Source organism: Lasioglossum baleicum, chromosome 14 (assembly GCF_051020765.1).
Source record: "Lasioglossum baleicum chromosome 14, iyLasBale1, whole genome shotgun sequence".
NCBI lineage: Eukaryota > Metazoa > Arthropoda > Insecta > Hymenoptera > Halictidae > Lasioglossum > Lasioglossum baleicum.
Genome location: NC_134942.1, coordinates 3,447,356 through 3,463,759, shown reverse-complemented (window position 1 = coordinate 3,463,759; position 16,404 = coordinate 3,447,356). Strand labels below are relative to the sequence as shown.

General features: G+C 40.1%; 1 protein-coding gene and 1 long non-coding RNA gene across 9 annotated transcripts in view; one reads left to right on the top strand and one right to left on the bottom strand.

The window, feature by feature from the left end:
- Window positions 1-16,404, top strand: part of LOC143215827 (uncharacterized) — a 362,235-nt gene that overhangs the window by 273,693 nt on the left and 72,138 nt on the right. The gene's annotated exons all lie outside the window — the stretch shown is intronic.
- LOC143215835 (uncharacterized) overlaps window positions 316-16,404 on the bottom strand; it is a 55,482-nt gene continuing 39,393 nt past the window's right edge. For both annotated transcript variants that reach the window (XR_013010458.1, XR_013010459.1), the window contains exons 3-4: window positions 9,068-9,212; window positions 316-8,957 (exon numbers count right to left, since the gene is read on the bottom strand). This is a non-coding gene — a long non-coding RNA (uncharacterized LOC143215835). The remainder of the gene's footprint in view (window positions 8,958-9,067; window positions 9,213-16,404) is intronic.

Below are 16,404 nucleotides of genomic sequence, written 5' to 3'. Positions count from 1 at the left end.
GAAAAAAACTCACTGTACTAGACATTTCCGTTTAAATAAAATTTTTGCCCAACTCTGAAAACATTGCTAATATTTATACAGCATTTTTTACATTTTGAGACACGTTCAGGATATGTTCTGTATCCGGTTTTTAACCCATCTAAAATATTTTCGAAAGTTGTACACCCTGGTTTGCAATAATCGAAGGTACGTTTAACGATTCCAATTATGTTTTAGAAACATTTATGATTTCGATGAAAGACCAGATGTTTCATAAACATATAAATGGACACAGATAATTAAGAAAGTTACAGAAAGTTGTACACCATGGTTTGCAATAATCGAAGGTACGTTTAACGATTCCAATTATGTTTTAGAAACATTTATGATTTCGATGAAACACTAGATGTTTCATAAACATATAAATGGACACAGAAAATGAGTTTCGAAGAGTGATAATTTTAACGAACCCCGTTAATGAATCATGGCAATCCGAGGCTAAGTGTTTTCCACTAATTCTAAGCAACACGGAAGCAAAGACAAGCGATGTTCGCCGGGAGAACTACAAGTAATAATTCAACGAGGGAACGACGGGACGAGGACATTGTTAATAATTTTAATTCACGGGAACACCGATCCAAGAGCTCAGGGTCCGTGATATCCGCTCTAGTTCGCGCTCAACGACCAAAGTTTAACTATCCAACGAACTTGAAAAGTTCACGAGAGAGAAAGAGATAGAGGATCTCGAAGAAATGGCTGCCGAGTTGGGTAGAAGTGGAAGGAGGTGAAATCGAGAGACGTTTTACTTAGCGGTGGGAATCGTCACGAAAGTCAGAAAGGACGCGATGGACTATTTTCGTCAGGTCAATCGCCGGCTAAATAATACAAGCTACACTCTCTGACCGTGTCGAGTATTTTGAAAGCATCCTTTGAACCCCAATTGAATCATCCCTTCACCTCGGAAACCCCTCGTCTTTGCCGCCACCAACCCCCCCAAACCCCCCTTCCCTTATTCAACAGGGTTGGAGTCTGTTTCTCGTGAAAAGAAAATTTATACCTCGTCCCGGAGCTGAGGTGGAAAATCAAAAAACGATTTTGCCGGCTTCTCGCCCCGGGAGAACGAGATCGAGACGATTCGCGATTATTTTCCTCGCTTTCCTGAAAATCACCGAGGAAAAATTAAATTTCGGAATTACGTGTTCTCCGGTTTTAAAAGAATATTGTGCAATTGATCAAGCCGTGGTCGTGTGTAGATTTTAAAAGAATTTTTATCTAAATCTAAGAATTTTAAAGAATTGCTGCACTTGCTGAGTGAAAATGAAGTGTTTGAAAATTTTCTATAGTATCGTAAGAGGCTCTAACAAGGTCTATATAATTTCTTTAATTGTTCCTGGGATTCCGGAATGAAATCGTTTCGTAAGAGAGATAAATCGAGTGCCGAAGGAATCCGGCTCGAGCCACGAGCAACATCCTCGAAGCGCAATGCGCGCCGGCGACGTAATTAAAGTTCCTCCGGCATCGGCCGAATGTCCTTTAATATGTAAAACAAGTCAATTAGAATATCAAACGTGACCTCAAACGAGGGCACGCGCTGCTGTACTGAAATAGCGCGCGGATACACACCACTTCAACGTTCGTCCCTCTCGCCCGAGAAAGAGAGACTCGCCTACATCTTCCCCAATCACGACTTCTTTCACGCATTTTCCGCGCCATTCGAGAAACGAGCGATCGATTTAACTACCGATCGATGCGACTCGACTTCCGCTATAAAAATGTATCAACCCATTTACGTCAAAAGTTGATGGTTTATGAGATATTTCACTTTTAACGAACCTGGAACATCATTACTCCTTTGCTAAACGGATCCATAAGTTTTCGATTAATGACCTCCCGTAAAAAAATCGTAGATCAAGTTCCGAGGTCCCGTTGCAAAGAAGAAGATCCGATCTTCGAATCTGTGAAAGATTCAGCCGTGAGAAAAATTTGTTAATGCTTCCGCAGGCGTTTTCCAGGGACGATTTTAGAGAACGAGTTTAGAGAACATGTCTCCGATTTTTCAATCACTATATCGTGTGGAAGCATCTTGGGGGGAAATGAACGACGGGTTATGAAAGTAGAGGCTTCTAGCTTTGAAATGAGTCTAGGTTCATTGTCGTACGATTCTTTTGTACGAAGGTATAGATGTACGTATTGAAAGAACAATACAATTGGATTGGACAATAATGAGCGATCAGAGAGTATCAATTATTAAGCGTACTGGTAATAGAGAATCTTGTGGAAAATGGAGATTGCATTCGGTTCAACATTCAATAGAATATAAGCGAAGCTTCAACGAACGACGGATGCGAAATTGTTTCGACTAATGATCTTGTTTTCGTTTGTTTCAGGTACGACACACTTAAGTTTCCTCGGCTCGCTCGCGCAGCTGGCCGGTAAGTAGTAGCGATGGGACCGAGCATCTCGCAAGTAGATTCGAACTTGAACTAATCAGACTTTTAAAACTTCAACCTCGAACATTTTACGAGTACTTTGAACGATTAAATAAATAAAGTAATATTCCCTAGAGGATTTAAACGTTGATCAAACAGATTCATTTTGACTTGAATACCTTAAAATGTTGCTCTTTGAAATCACTGGTTCATTAAGTTAGGAATTCAGTTGGTTCGTCTGCTGCTGTATTACAAATTGAAAAAGATGCAAGATGCTGCTTTCGAATAACAATCAAAAAGTTACAAAATGAAACTTGCCGATCAAAATTGCCTCAGATTCGTAACGAATGCTAGATCTCGATCCCATCAGTAGTTCGTAGCTGTAGAGACCAAGGGGAGACCGTCTATATTTAAGAAACGTCGGGTTCGAAGTCATGTAAAACAGTCGAACGGGATCGGCGGTAGTAATCAGCGTCTACGCTGACTTATTCGGAACAACTCTAGTCGGTTTCGCTGCCAAATTGGCGAATCTTTGCCCGGGTTTGTTGTGACAAACCGCGCCGCGGCGGCTATTGAGAGCCAACGAAAACCGGATGCGGTTGGTAGCTTCGGGGGACAGTGATCGCCAAGCTATAATCGCAGTTTACGCGTTCCGTCAACGGGAACGCAAACCCGTGGACTTAATATCGCCGATATGGAAACTAATTTGCGAACCTGCTCCGCGACCATCGATTTTCCATCGAATTATCGAAACAAACTGCGCCCGCTGACTTGGGAATTGAAAACACGACTGGATTATTAGAAATTGCCCCAGACTCTGTAGATTATACGGAAATTCCCGCAGACTCGGTAGATTATACGGTTAAATTGTCAACTCGGACTCGGTAAATTATTTTAATCGGGTGCCTTTTCTATTTACTCGGAGAGAGGGACGTAATAAAACTGGTAATAATTATGTATATTACTGGTAATAATTATGGATATTGTTACACAATAAAACGAAAGGATTACTTGTTCATTTAATAAGAACAATAGATGGTTTAAGGATGAAGAAGTATTATTAGAAAACACTTCGAACTTCTGAACTAAGATAAAGGTGAATTCTTCTCGATCGAAAATTAAATATATAATAAATTTTATGATTTCAATTTTAAATGTGCAATTAATTAAACATGCTTCTCGACGTTTCGATCCTTATGTGGATCATTCTAAGATTTGCACTAAGAATTTGAACTAAGAATTGCATCCTCGAACCAACACGTAAAACGAACAAGCAGTCAATAGAAGAATAATTAATAATAAATGAATAGAGACCACGTACTGCATCGTCGAGTAGAACACGCAGAAATCAGACTAACAGATTGTCAGAAGTGAATTATCTGAAGTAAGAAGTTTCCTCGGCGAATAAAAAGGGCAGACAGCAGCGAGAAGACTGCATTGACAGCTCGTTAGAGACAGCCAGTGGTAGCACGCGATGGCAGAGTGGTAATTATCGTAAAATTAGGTGTCTATCTGTTCCTCTAATTTGTTGACACGTGTACATCGCGGAACAAAGCGAGCCAGATTGTCTAGGAGGAGAGCGCGCCACGAACGAGCGGAACTGATCAGGGGAGGAATGGAGTCGGTTAAACGCGAAAATAAAGTGTGCCGGTACCGAGCCGAGCTTTATGCGAAGCACGTACACGCGAGCCGTAATTTGCATGCTTTTATGCGGTGCGAAGTTTACAACACGTGCCACCACCGGAAAAGTTCCCTGTTTTTCTTACGGATGCTCATTCGTTCGCTGGCCTCCGAATGGATAAATTACGTTGTCGCCGAGCTGCCACGTGTTCCACCACCATCCCCTCGGGAACAGTCATTCAGCCATGGCTCTGACAATATTTTCTTGTTTCCCCCGTTGACGACAAACATCTTGCCAGTCGCTGTTGATTAAATCCCGCTCACGCGGAACTGGGCTAGCAAATAATTACATTCTTGATTTTACGCGAATACTAACATCATTGAGAAACGCGTTTTCGAACATATTTTCAGGGAACGGGACCGTAACTCTTCGGACTTCATATCGTTTTCTACAATCTAGTGATCATTTCTTTTTGCTTTTTACCGCTCAAAAGGACCGAGAGTATTTATCAATCAATCGGAAATTGAATGAAGCACAAAGCTGAAGAGACATTGCGAAAATATTGAGAGGAGAAACTCATTTTGCCTAAACAAATGAAACGATACTAAAAATTGTCTTTTTCAACAGTTTATTATCGCTCCAACAGAATGTTCAAAAGACTATTAAGATGCACCGGGATGGAGATATTATGTCAGGCTTTCTATCTGTTCGCGAGAACGATTGTACCGGAGTAGCATCGGTAATCGAAACTTTGTTTGCGCTCCGCGCTTTGTGAATCAGCCTGTAGCGTTCTCGAATGAGATTCCTGAGCGTTTCTATTTATTCCGCCGAATTCCTAGCACACCGACAATTTCGAGCGCAGATGTTTGCGAATTTATTCGGGAACAAAAGCGGCGAAGCGTGAGAGCCTCGAGACTGAAGCATCAACTATTAATATGCTTATTAGAAATGATAATATTTGTTTGGAGAAAGAAAGTTCTACGATGGTTTCCCCTAGAAAGCATCTATACAATATAATTTCGATAATTGTGAGATCTGCAATTGTATCCGTGATTTAATTTTTTTTTTTAAATATTCAGACAGTGCGAGACACCGGTTTCTTTGTAATTAAATTGTAGAAGCGTGCCGGATCCGGGAGATACTTTTTCAGCGTCGATCAGACTAGTTTATCGGTCACGTTCGCTCGTTCATAATTCGTGAGATCGCGTGGCAACGATCGGTTTGGCCAGGTTATCGAGAACACCGGGACTAATTACCCGTGTGCAGGGACTACAAAATTAATTGGAAAAGATACACCGGGATTATCGAGAGTGTCTTGGCCGGCGTGCCCGGGCTGACATTAATTACCACCATTGTGGCTAACAATCTTTCGTTAATCCCGCGTTAATTGGCAGCCGTCGTCGTTCGATGCCGAGGCAAGAGAACACTACTCTCGCTGAAAGTTCCGAGTCAATTTGCGATTTAAGAGAAGTTAAGATCTCTCGGTCTCTTTCTCTTCCTCTTCCTCTGTTTCTCTTTTCGCCCGGTTGCACAAATAAAGTTAAGCAATTATAAACGTTTACGTTCTTGGAAATTAAACGCGCCGAGTTTCTGGGGGATCGCGGCTGAAAGAGTCATCGCTGTACCAATTAGTAATCCACTATTTCTGGCTACTTTCCCCGCGTATTTATACCCCGTTATCGATCTCATTGACGAGCCTCGGCTACTTCTTCCGCGAGCAGACATTGAAAAGTCGTTTTATTTTAAACAACGCTCGCTTTCTGCTTCGTGCGTGCCCGGTGATCGACTGCGGATTTCAAGCATTTATTACGAAAGTGTGTGGGTTCATTCTGAAATGGTTATCATTAGACTGCGGATTTTATGCATTTATGACAAAAATAGGTACGTACAATTTAAAACAGTGGAGGTATTAAAAAGATTTAAGGCCACCAGTGTATTAGTTTCACCTTAACAAGATAATCAAAAGAAGAATGAAGTTTTTATTTGGCTCCTATGTTTTGGAATCAATGCAAACATTTTTTATTTTGCATAAAGATCCGCAGTCTAGTTATCATTCTGAAAATGATTAAAAGAAGAAAAATATTTTTATCTTGCTCCTGCCTTTTGGAATCGGGGCAGACAATTTTTATTTTCCGTAAAGATCTGCAGTCCAGTGATTATTGATTGCAAGTAGTGTCATTTAAAACAGCAAAAACATTAGAAGAATTTAGAAGTACTATTAAACTATTTTCAACCTACGAAACATATCACGAAAGAAAATAAACTTGTATTTCACTCGAGTTTGTTGTAATCAAGACAGACAATTTTCATTTCGCGTAAAGATCTGCAATCCAGTGATCACTCATTTCAAGAAGTGTCATTTAAAACAGCAGAAACATTAGAAGAATTTAGAAGTACTATTAAACTATTTTCAACCTGCGAAACATATCAAGAAAGAAAATAAACTCGTGATTCAGTCCAGTTTGTTGTAATTGAGGCAGACAATTTTTATTTCGCGTAAATATCCGCAGTCCAGTGATGACGAATGAAGAAAACCTGATCGATTCCAGGTGTTGGCTAAATTTATAATCGCGTGATCGGAGAATTTTACTCAGACAACTCACTTGTAGTTTATAAAGTGTTAATCGAATCGTGAGCGAGAAAGAGCAAGGCCAGTTGATTCGCAGCAATTATTCCGCCAATCCGTCGCTTCACCCGCTGATTAACTCTCTCTGGCTCGTGAGCCAGCTCCGGCCCCGCCCACCGACCGCCCCCTTTCGCTCCGAGAAGTAATAACTCATCGCGGAGATATGTACTCGCCGATTCGGATATTAATAATTCATAGAAACGAGAAACGGTCCTCCATACAGAGAGAGAGAGAGAGAGAGAGACAGGAGAAGGGAGGCCACACCGATCGATCTTGATAGTTTTGATACATGCGACTCAAAATCCAATGTAACGCGAACACAGGGAGTTGTCGAAATTGGGGGCGTGGCTAGCGAGAAGCTGATCGTTTGAAAGAGGGTGGGGGCACCCGTGAACCAGTGGAGGGGATCAGCACGGAGAAACACGCATCGGGCAAGGTGGAAAGAAGTTGCAGTAAAATAAATTATGCAAAATACTTTCCTTCGTTGGAATATGAAATCGCGCCCGTAGAGCACGGCGACGTCACACGAGGCGGAAGAACTCGGTTTCCCGGTGGCCGATGGGAAATCCCGTGAAAAAATCAACTGAATGATTCCCCGCCCTCCTGCCGATGTTTCACGTCGAATAGAATTTTGTTCGAAAATTATCTTCTTTTATGTTCAAATTGTTCCGACTGCGTTACGAATCGTAAGATAATTATAATCATTCTAACGTGAAGCATCTCTGTACTTTAAAAATAGTTATATTGTCTACTCCCGTTTGTCGCAGAACATTCTGTTACATCGAGTTCGCGGGAGTTTCGATTAAGTAGAACATCAGATAAAACACCAACGGGAGACGTTAAGGAGCCTCGTTAATTGAACTCCGGAGAGCTTAACTTCCTCTCTGGTGTTATTCTTTGTTCCGTCGGAACTTTTCGAGACACAACTTCTCTCCTCACCTTGTATCGATACTCCCGGGAATACAAAATCGACCAACTATTTCCGGTGTCTTCCCTCCTCACTCTTCTCGTGACTGTTCTAATATATTTTGAAATTGAAAACAAGGACGAGACGAACCTCGACAAATCACCGCGGACTATCGGAAAACGAAGAACTTCAGTTTCGAGAACCGTTTTGGCAGTGTTCGGAGCCACGGCTCCCTTTGGCAGGAGCCTGTTCGTATAATTGCATCAATTAATCTTCGAGTGGCACCGGCCCAAACGTTTCGCTCCCGGGGAAACAACAAAAATCCCTGTCTCGGCGGAACTGTGAAACAATGACCTAACAATGCACACAACCACCAATAATCTTTGGAACATTGTCTAATTATTATTTAGAAATAGCAGTCGTTACAGCGGTTTGCTTCCACATTTTTGGAAGATTAAGTTAACCTAATTGTTGAAGTGCTATGTAAGATCGCGTGTCAAATTTTGGACATGAAAGTCGATAACAATATTATTGTTACAATATACGTTTCCTCCCATTAAATTTAATTTTTCGTCTGCTTGAAACGCTGCTGCATTCAAAATTTATCTGTACTCTTTTGCCTGCTCTCCAAAAATTTTTAAATTCTCATAATTAGACTGCGGAACTTTATTTGCGAGACACAGGGGCCAAGTAAAAATTTCATTCTTCTTTTGATGATCTTGGCCTTAAATCTCTTTAATACCTCCACTGTTTTAAATTGCACGTACCCATTTTTGTCATAAATGCATAAAATCCGCAGTCTACTCATAATTAGATTAAATTCGATTCAATTGAATCCTCATTTTTCATATTTGGTAAAGGGAGTCCCCAACGTGTTAGCTGTTCTATTAAACTATACAGGGTGACCCAAAATTCCTTCAACAGTTCCTGAGATCATTTGAAGCAGTATTTTCCTTTACAAAAATGTTATCCGCGGCTTTGTTTAGAAGTTATTAACGAAAAACACGGACCAATCAGAGCGCGACCTAGACACGAGGTGGCACAGTAGTCATGGCTTTGATTGGTCCATGTTTTTCGTTAATAACTCCTAAACAAAGCCGCGGACAACATTTCTGCAAAGGAAAATATTGCTTCAGATGATCTCAGGAATCTCCCACTTCCGGCTGTTGAAGTAATTTTGGGACACCCTGTAGAAATACCAGTTATAAATAGAGAAGTAAAAGAATAGCGGCCGGAGGAACATAGAAATGGAAAATTGCGAAATAAAAATGGAAAGTCGAACCCAAACTCGTGTAACAGGGACCGATGAGGGAAGGATCAGTCACGGGGAACATAAACGGATTACATGCCTCGAATGCATTTCTTTCACCCCCTCTTCAGCGTTGTCCTCTTCACCTGAAACAGAAATACACTCCTGAGGCCCTTCTCTACGAATACCTGCAGCCGCAGATTTCTTGGACGATAATTAATGCGGAACGAGCCACGTTTCCCCTCGAGTGACTCACCTTTTTGACAGTCACTAAACGAACCAACCTCTCTCATCGTCTCCGGGAACCAGTGTTCGAACGCGGTGTCCATTTTGGCTTAATTGATCCGCTGCCAAAACATCTTCGCTCCAGTTCCAACAGCTTCTTCTTTCAAGTGTACACTCTGCAACAATATCACAAGACGAACTAATTCGAACTAATTTCTTTAAACAATTCTCTCATTACCATCTCCCAATCATGTATTACAAAATCACTTGCAGCGAGCGAAACATTGCACAGTTTCATGAAAAAGAAATGGCGAGAAGCAAAGCAGACCTCCTAGATGCTGTGAAACTCTTCCGATTAATCTACGGGATCCGCGAATAGATTCGACAAGGAAACACAGACCCGCGTTTCATCTTCATTTTTCAATTGACCGGTTGCCAGAATTGTTTCGGCCTGCGGGTATATTTCAAACATAAACAAACTAGATACTTTCGTAGAGAAATATTAAATCCTTCTTGAAACTCGAGTACAGAAGAACCGCGTGTTTAATTTATTCCCGAGCCGACGACGACGTCGTCGCACCGAATTGGCAAAAACATATTTCCCTTTGACTCACTTCTCCGGCGAAACAGTCGACGAAAACCCGAATAAACAGCCATCGCGTCTAATTATATCTCGCGAAAGGAGAATGATCTAGACATGGGAGACGCTATAACCGTACTGGCGTTTTTCCTTCGACTATTAAGATTCCACATTCTTTGCAGCAATTTTTGTACTTATAAAATATTCCTTTTTTATCGAATAATTTAATCTAGGAGATGAATTTTCAGTGAGATTAGAATTAACGAGTATTTCCACTTTCTCCCAAGAAATGAAAGGATATAGCCGGATAAGATAGTCAAAAATGCCCTTGAACCGAATTTTATCGACGATGTGCCCCATTCGATAGAGCACCAAGAAAAAACATACTGTGCGAAATTTCAACCCTGTATCTCGATCGGGAGGGTAGTTATGGTGTAAAATCGAAAAATCAGTTTTTGGCCTATTTTCCCTAGTTAATGACGTTTAGAAATTCTGAGAAAAATCTGACACATGTCAAAAACCTAAATACATACTTTGCAATTGATTTCAGATTTTTAAAATGAAAATCCTGCTTGTAAAAAATCAAAAACGTCAAGAAAATCGAAAAAATTCAGATTTCACATGGAAGTTCCAGAGTGACAACATTTATATTTTTACAGTAGCGATATGTTGTTATATAAGTATTGTTCATGAATTCTTTCAGATTTTTTGGTTTCGTGCGCCGTTGTTAAAAAAAATAAAAACCGATTTTTTCGACGTTTTTTCCGCGAAGAACTAAGCTAACCTTAAAATTATTACGTTCTATTTATTGTGTAAGTCTATCAGGCTCTGATAAACCTTGAGCATTGTACAGAAGTAATTACAAAATGAAATCAACTTAATTAATATTTCTACAGTATAAACATTACATCTAGAAATATCAATCACACGTTTCCAACAGCTCTGTTAGCTCATTGCATTAGGCGTTCGACTGTTGATCTGCTTATACAAACGATAATTACTAGATTCTTCCGCAGATTTGTCGCCACCAAAGTAAATTTTGTCTCGCGGCGTTGATTAGCGCATTCGCGCGGAAACAAATGCGCGCTCTTCGCGACCGCGCGCGCGCGGTTTATTCCTGTCTCGCGCAGAATATGAATAAACGCTCGAACCCGCGCGATGACCACCGTCAGCGAATTGCATAAGCATCGCGCACGCAATTATTAGCATAATATTACCTATCATTACGGTCCATATAATTTCATAACCGGTCGAACGTAATTAATTCGAATTGTTAATAGGCGTCGACGTTTCGGCAAGCCTCGCTCCCTGTCAGATCGCTGAACCCGATATTATTCATCGACACGGGATTCGCTCGTTCCATTACCGATTTACAGATTTTAATCAGAAAAAATGTTTAATCAGAAAAAATTTTCAATCAGAAACAACAGGGGTTGATCGATAGTTTTAATCATTCAACAATAAAACGGTCCTATTCATTTCTCGTATATTTTCAGCAATTTGCATCCATTTAATTTTGCAGTATATTACTAATTGATAATAATTGCAGTGATTTTTGCTCGGCTGCGCAACTAATTTTCATTATTTGTGATAAACATTGTGGTATGAATAGTAATTAACCCGGTTCCGCGGCTTTCCGTTTCGGCCCCCGACATAGTTGTTCGCGGGTTAAATAATAATTATTATTATTCGCGATTATTACAGCACACGACCTCAACGCGGCCGGGAACCTCCGCCCACTTCGTCGCTAACTAATGCAGCGCTGTTTAATTATGAATTCCAATATAACTTAATAACGGTTTCATTAAATAACTACTGAATATGCTACTTACTAGTAACTATCTAAATTAATATATTAAATATTCATGGATTGTGTTCGATCGAAATATCGGAAAATACGAAATGAGGAGACTGAAATGCTAAATTTAGGCGACTGATCGAAAGAAAATGATTGAAATCGTTCTACTAAAATAGAAGCTTTAGTATGTATTTATTTCAAGGTTTCTTATAAGCTTGTTCGAGGCATTTATTATTCTTCTGCACGATGAACGTCGCCTTTAAAATATTTTCCATACCATTTCCTCTTGCAATTTGCCATAAAAAAAGTTCTTTCGATGTTATTAAACGTCGTAGAAAATTTTAGATACTGATTAAGGGTTGAAAGGAAATCATAAAAGCTTTCTACTAAAATAACAGCTTTTTTATGTGTTTCTCACAAGTTTTATTATGAGCTTGTTCTATGTATTTATTATTTTTCTGCACGACAGACATCGACTGTAAAATATTTTCCATATCATAGGCTCTTGCCATTTGCCATGAAAAAAATTCTTTCGACGTTATTAAACGTCGTAAAACATTGTAAGTATTGATTAAGGGTTGAAAGGGCTCGGAAGAAAATCATAAAAGCTTTCTACTATGTTATGAGCTTGTTCTATGCATTTATTATTTTTCTGCACGATGACATCGACAGTAAAATATTTTCCATATCATTGGCTCTTGCTATTTGCCATGAAAAAATTCTTTCGACGTTATTAAACGTCGTAGAACATTTTAAGTATTGATTAAGGGTGTTGAAAGGGCTCGAAAGAAAATCATAAAAGCTTTCTACTATGTTATGAGCTTGATCTATGCATTTATTATTTTTCTGCCTGGTGGACGTCGACAGTAAAATATTTTCATCAAAAAATTCTGCATGCAATTCGCACGTTTTCCACTCTCCCCCTAATTTTCATAAAATATTAGACGATGTACGTGTGCATGTAATTATGATACAGAGATCTACCTGGATAACTGTGTCAACGGTGGTTCGAGAGAGCGTGCCCCCAGCGTTCCGCAATTAAATTTACATTCTGCGCCGTCGGAATCTATTGAATTTCGATAGATTCACTCGCTGTTATTCTATCAAGGGGGTTCGGCCATCTTGGAAATTTCCTCGTTATTACCTCGTCCGAAATAAATCGCGTTCCGCCGTCCTCTCCTCCATTCCCTTCTCCGTTTCATTTTCCGAAAAGCACACCGTCGCGAAATTCGTCGTTTACACGATGTGTCCTCTATTTTGTTTGTTCGCCGGACGCGTTTACAAGTTTATCAAAAATATCGCCGGCTGTACCGTTGATATTGGCTCAGGGGTCAATATTGCAACTCATAATTTCAATCTTATCGGTTTCCGATACGGCGCCGCAGGAACGCTGAAAAGTGCATTGTAGCAAAATTACTGTAGCAATAATGGGCCGCGGTGTGCGCATGGTCACTTCGTTCCTGCAGAACACACACGGACAGAAGCGTACACAGATCAAAGCACACGGATACAAGTGCACATTGTCCTCATAAAGTGAAATAATATACGGAACGTAAGCTGGGATTACATTTGCATCTGTCATTCGAATTTCTCTCTCCTCTGTCTCTCTCTCTCTCTCTCTCTCTCTCTCTCTCTCTCTCTCTCTCTCTCTCTCTCTCGCTCGAGCCTCTTCATATATGCATGTAGATGATGTTGTCACGATTCGTCGGAAATTCGCCGTCAATCTGATTACAAATTTCAAACCAGTATTGAATTCCGTTCGATCCCGGTGTCATATTTGTGTGACAGTGCAGCAGCAAGCTTTGGCCATCGAGTCTATGCGCATACACGCCCCCAAACCCCTACTCCACACCCCCTCCATCCCCCCTGTCCCACCCTTCTATGCAAGCCGATTCTGCGAACGGAGTCGAGTTATAGTTCATTTCTGAATCGCACGAAAGCTATGCACACTACTGGCTATTTTAATATCCGTCGAGCAACGCGGATATTATTATCAAACGGTTATCGCCGAATAATTATGCGTTTCGTTTATCGCGTGGCGCACCTGGTTTCGTTTTGTACGCACACGCGCGACTGTAACAGGCTTTTTTCATGGCTGAGCTTTGTGGAAAAGAAACTCGGTAATTTTTATCGAAATAACAATTTCAGACGTTACGTTCGCGCTGGAATTACCGAGTAACAAATGGAGATGTATATTTTATTTGTCGTAATTAGACCGCGGATTGAATGCAGCTGAAATGAGCTGGCGAAACACAATGTACAGGAAATGTTAAATACATTTTTAACAGCATTGGAATATTGTTTACGACCTGTTAGAGTTATTAAGGGAAGAAATCAATTTTTAGGTAACTCCCTTTTTCTTGTGATCGATGCAGACAATTTTTATTTTGTTCTATCCAGACTTCATTGAATTTTAATTCGTATACCTATATGAGCATTTACAACAAAACTGAATTGATGAAATGTAAAATAGTAGGAAGATTAAACAGATTCAAAAATGAAACTGAATGGATGAAATGTAAAATAGTAGAGAGATTAAACAGATTTAAAAATGAAACTGAATGGATGAAATGTAAAATAGTAGAGAGATTAAACAGATTTAAAAGTGAAACCGAATTGATGAAATGTAAAATAGTAGGGAGATTAAACAAATTTAAAAGTGTCCATAATATTGTGTTTAGCGGTAGTTCTATCACTTTCAATCTAATAAAATTACTGATGAATAATAATCCCGTGTTTCTGCAACACTTACATTTTCCCCGACAGCGTTCTAAAATGAAAGTGCCACTTGAAATAAACTTTCCCTGCTATCTGCTAATATTTTAACGATTGCGGCACCGTTTGTTATCTTCGGCGAGAGTCCTAATGTTTTCACAGGACGAGTATTCGCGAAGATTGTGTCAGTGTGCTCACGGTGACGCAAATCGCAGTGAATTTTGTACAGGAATTTTCCCTATTTATATGCCCGGCACTCTGCAGATTAGTGTTAAAGTCGAGGCTCCGGTTGGGGGCCATTAAGCCTGACCTGAATACAACGGAGAGCGAGAACGTCACTGTGTGAAATAAAAATGAATGTAGATGTTTTTGCGGCGCACCGAGGGATAACTTTGTTGTGTAGAGAATTATATGGTAGCTAACCGTCTTGGTTAATAAAATATTGAACGTCCGACTACCGAAGGTAATTCTTCCCTTTCAAATGAGACTGTATATTGTTAGATCATGTAGCTGACGTCGAGACAAATTCAATAGCGCTACTGCTTTCAAAGTTCTTGCGTACGATCCACGTACTGGGTGGTCCATTTATTCACCGATGAACCATCGAGAATGTTTACGAATAAAGGTCGAAATGCATTCATTCTTAATTTATGAATACTGTTAACGCTATAACTACCAAATAATAAATACGATTGAATATTTTATGCATTTATAAGAAAGCCCATTATTATTTCCAACTATAAAATTATTAAATAACAATTTTTATTTTGCCTGAAAGTCCACTGTCTAGTAATAATAATAATGGACTGCATTCGGTCATACAATTTTTACTGTAACATGTAATTCAATAAAAAAGCTCGATCAATTGGTTTCCATTTCTTCGATTGATGCAGAAAATCTCTGTTTTGCATTCGCAGTCTGGTCACAGTGATTTGTAGAGATTTCTCTGTCCTTCGAGAATTTCATTTCGAAGATTCATCCGCCAGACGCGCGATGCAATAAGTGGAAACCGACCCTAATGACGCGCTTTGCTCGGTCTATTCGATGCACGCGCTCCCTCCCAACGAATTTTCGACTTATTTCTCCATGAAGAATCGCCCCTTCGCACCACCGGTAACAAACTACCCCTCGTACAGGGTGTCCAATCATTTTCGACCTGCGCGTGTTGCACATCATTCTCCTGAATCATCGTTTTTCAATGGAACTGTGAATTATGATCCACGATTCCAATCTTGGCGTTATTCACTGAAATCGCTGCGAAAATCGGGCTCGAAGAAAGAAATCAAAGGAAAATCAGAAAATCGTTTTTAAATGTCCTTTATAGATGAAACTGCATTACCAAATAATTAAAATGAAGAAGAATTAAATGGAGGAACTGACTGTATTAAATGAAAGATACAAAGTTGCGTAAAGTGTGGTGGATTTCTGCAACGGGTTAAAATTGTACTTCGAGCTAAATTTTGTTTAAATGTCCGTGATTTCTGTCACTTAATATTGCCTTGCATTTTTCTTGAAGTTTTCTATCTTGTACCATTTTATACTGCAATTATTCTATTAGGTTGAAACGAAAGTTCGTAGCGTTTTGAAACTAGAATTCAAAGATAAAATTAAGATATTTATTCATAGATTTATTGAATGATAAGTAGACTGCGGATTTTATGCATTTACGACAAAAATAGAAACGTACAGTTTCGTTCCAACCCAATAAATTGCCTGTAATTATCGATATAGAGGAAATTGTGCCGCCGTGATTTGTTCTTGAACAATCAGTGAATATTCCGATGGTGCATTCTACGGACACCCGGTGTGCTGGTTCATGTGTGCACACGAGACTGAATTCTCGGCACGTGCACTTGTGAACAGTGCGTCGTATAAACACGACCGCGTGTAAAGGGGAAGAGAGAGGACGGAGATAGAAAGAGAGAGAGAGAGACCGAGTGTATGTGTGTTTGTGTATTTGTGGTAGATGTATACATATATGTGTGTGTGGAGCCGTTTGCGCTTGGAACACGCGTAAACGCGCGCGGATAGAGTCGCAGCGTGCATGTGAACGTGGCCGCATACGGTGCACATTACGAGCAGTATGCATGGAGTGCGGAGATCGTTCTCCTCGCGTTGCCATTCCCCACCCTTCGGCGTAACCTCTTCCACTGGTTGCCCCCGCCTTATTTATCACAGTAATTCTCAATAAACTACTCGCTTCCCTTGTCTCTTGCTTACTCATGGAGTAATAAACTGAATTTACTCCAATCTACGGCCTCCTTCATCGACCGTG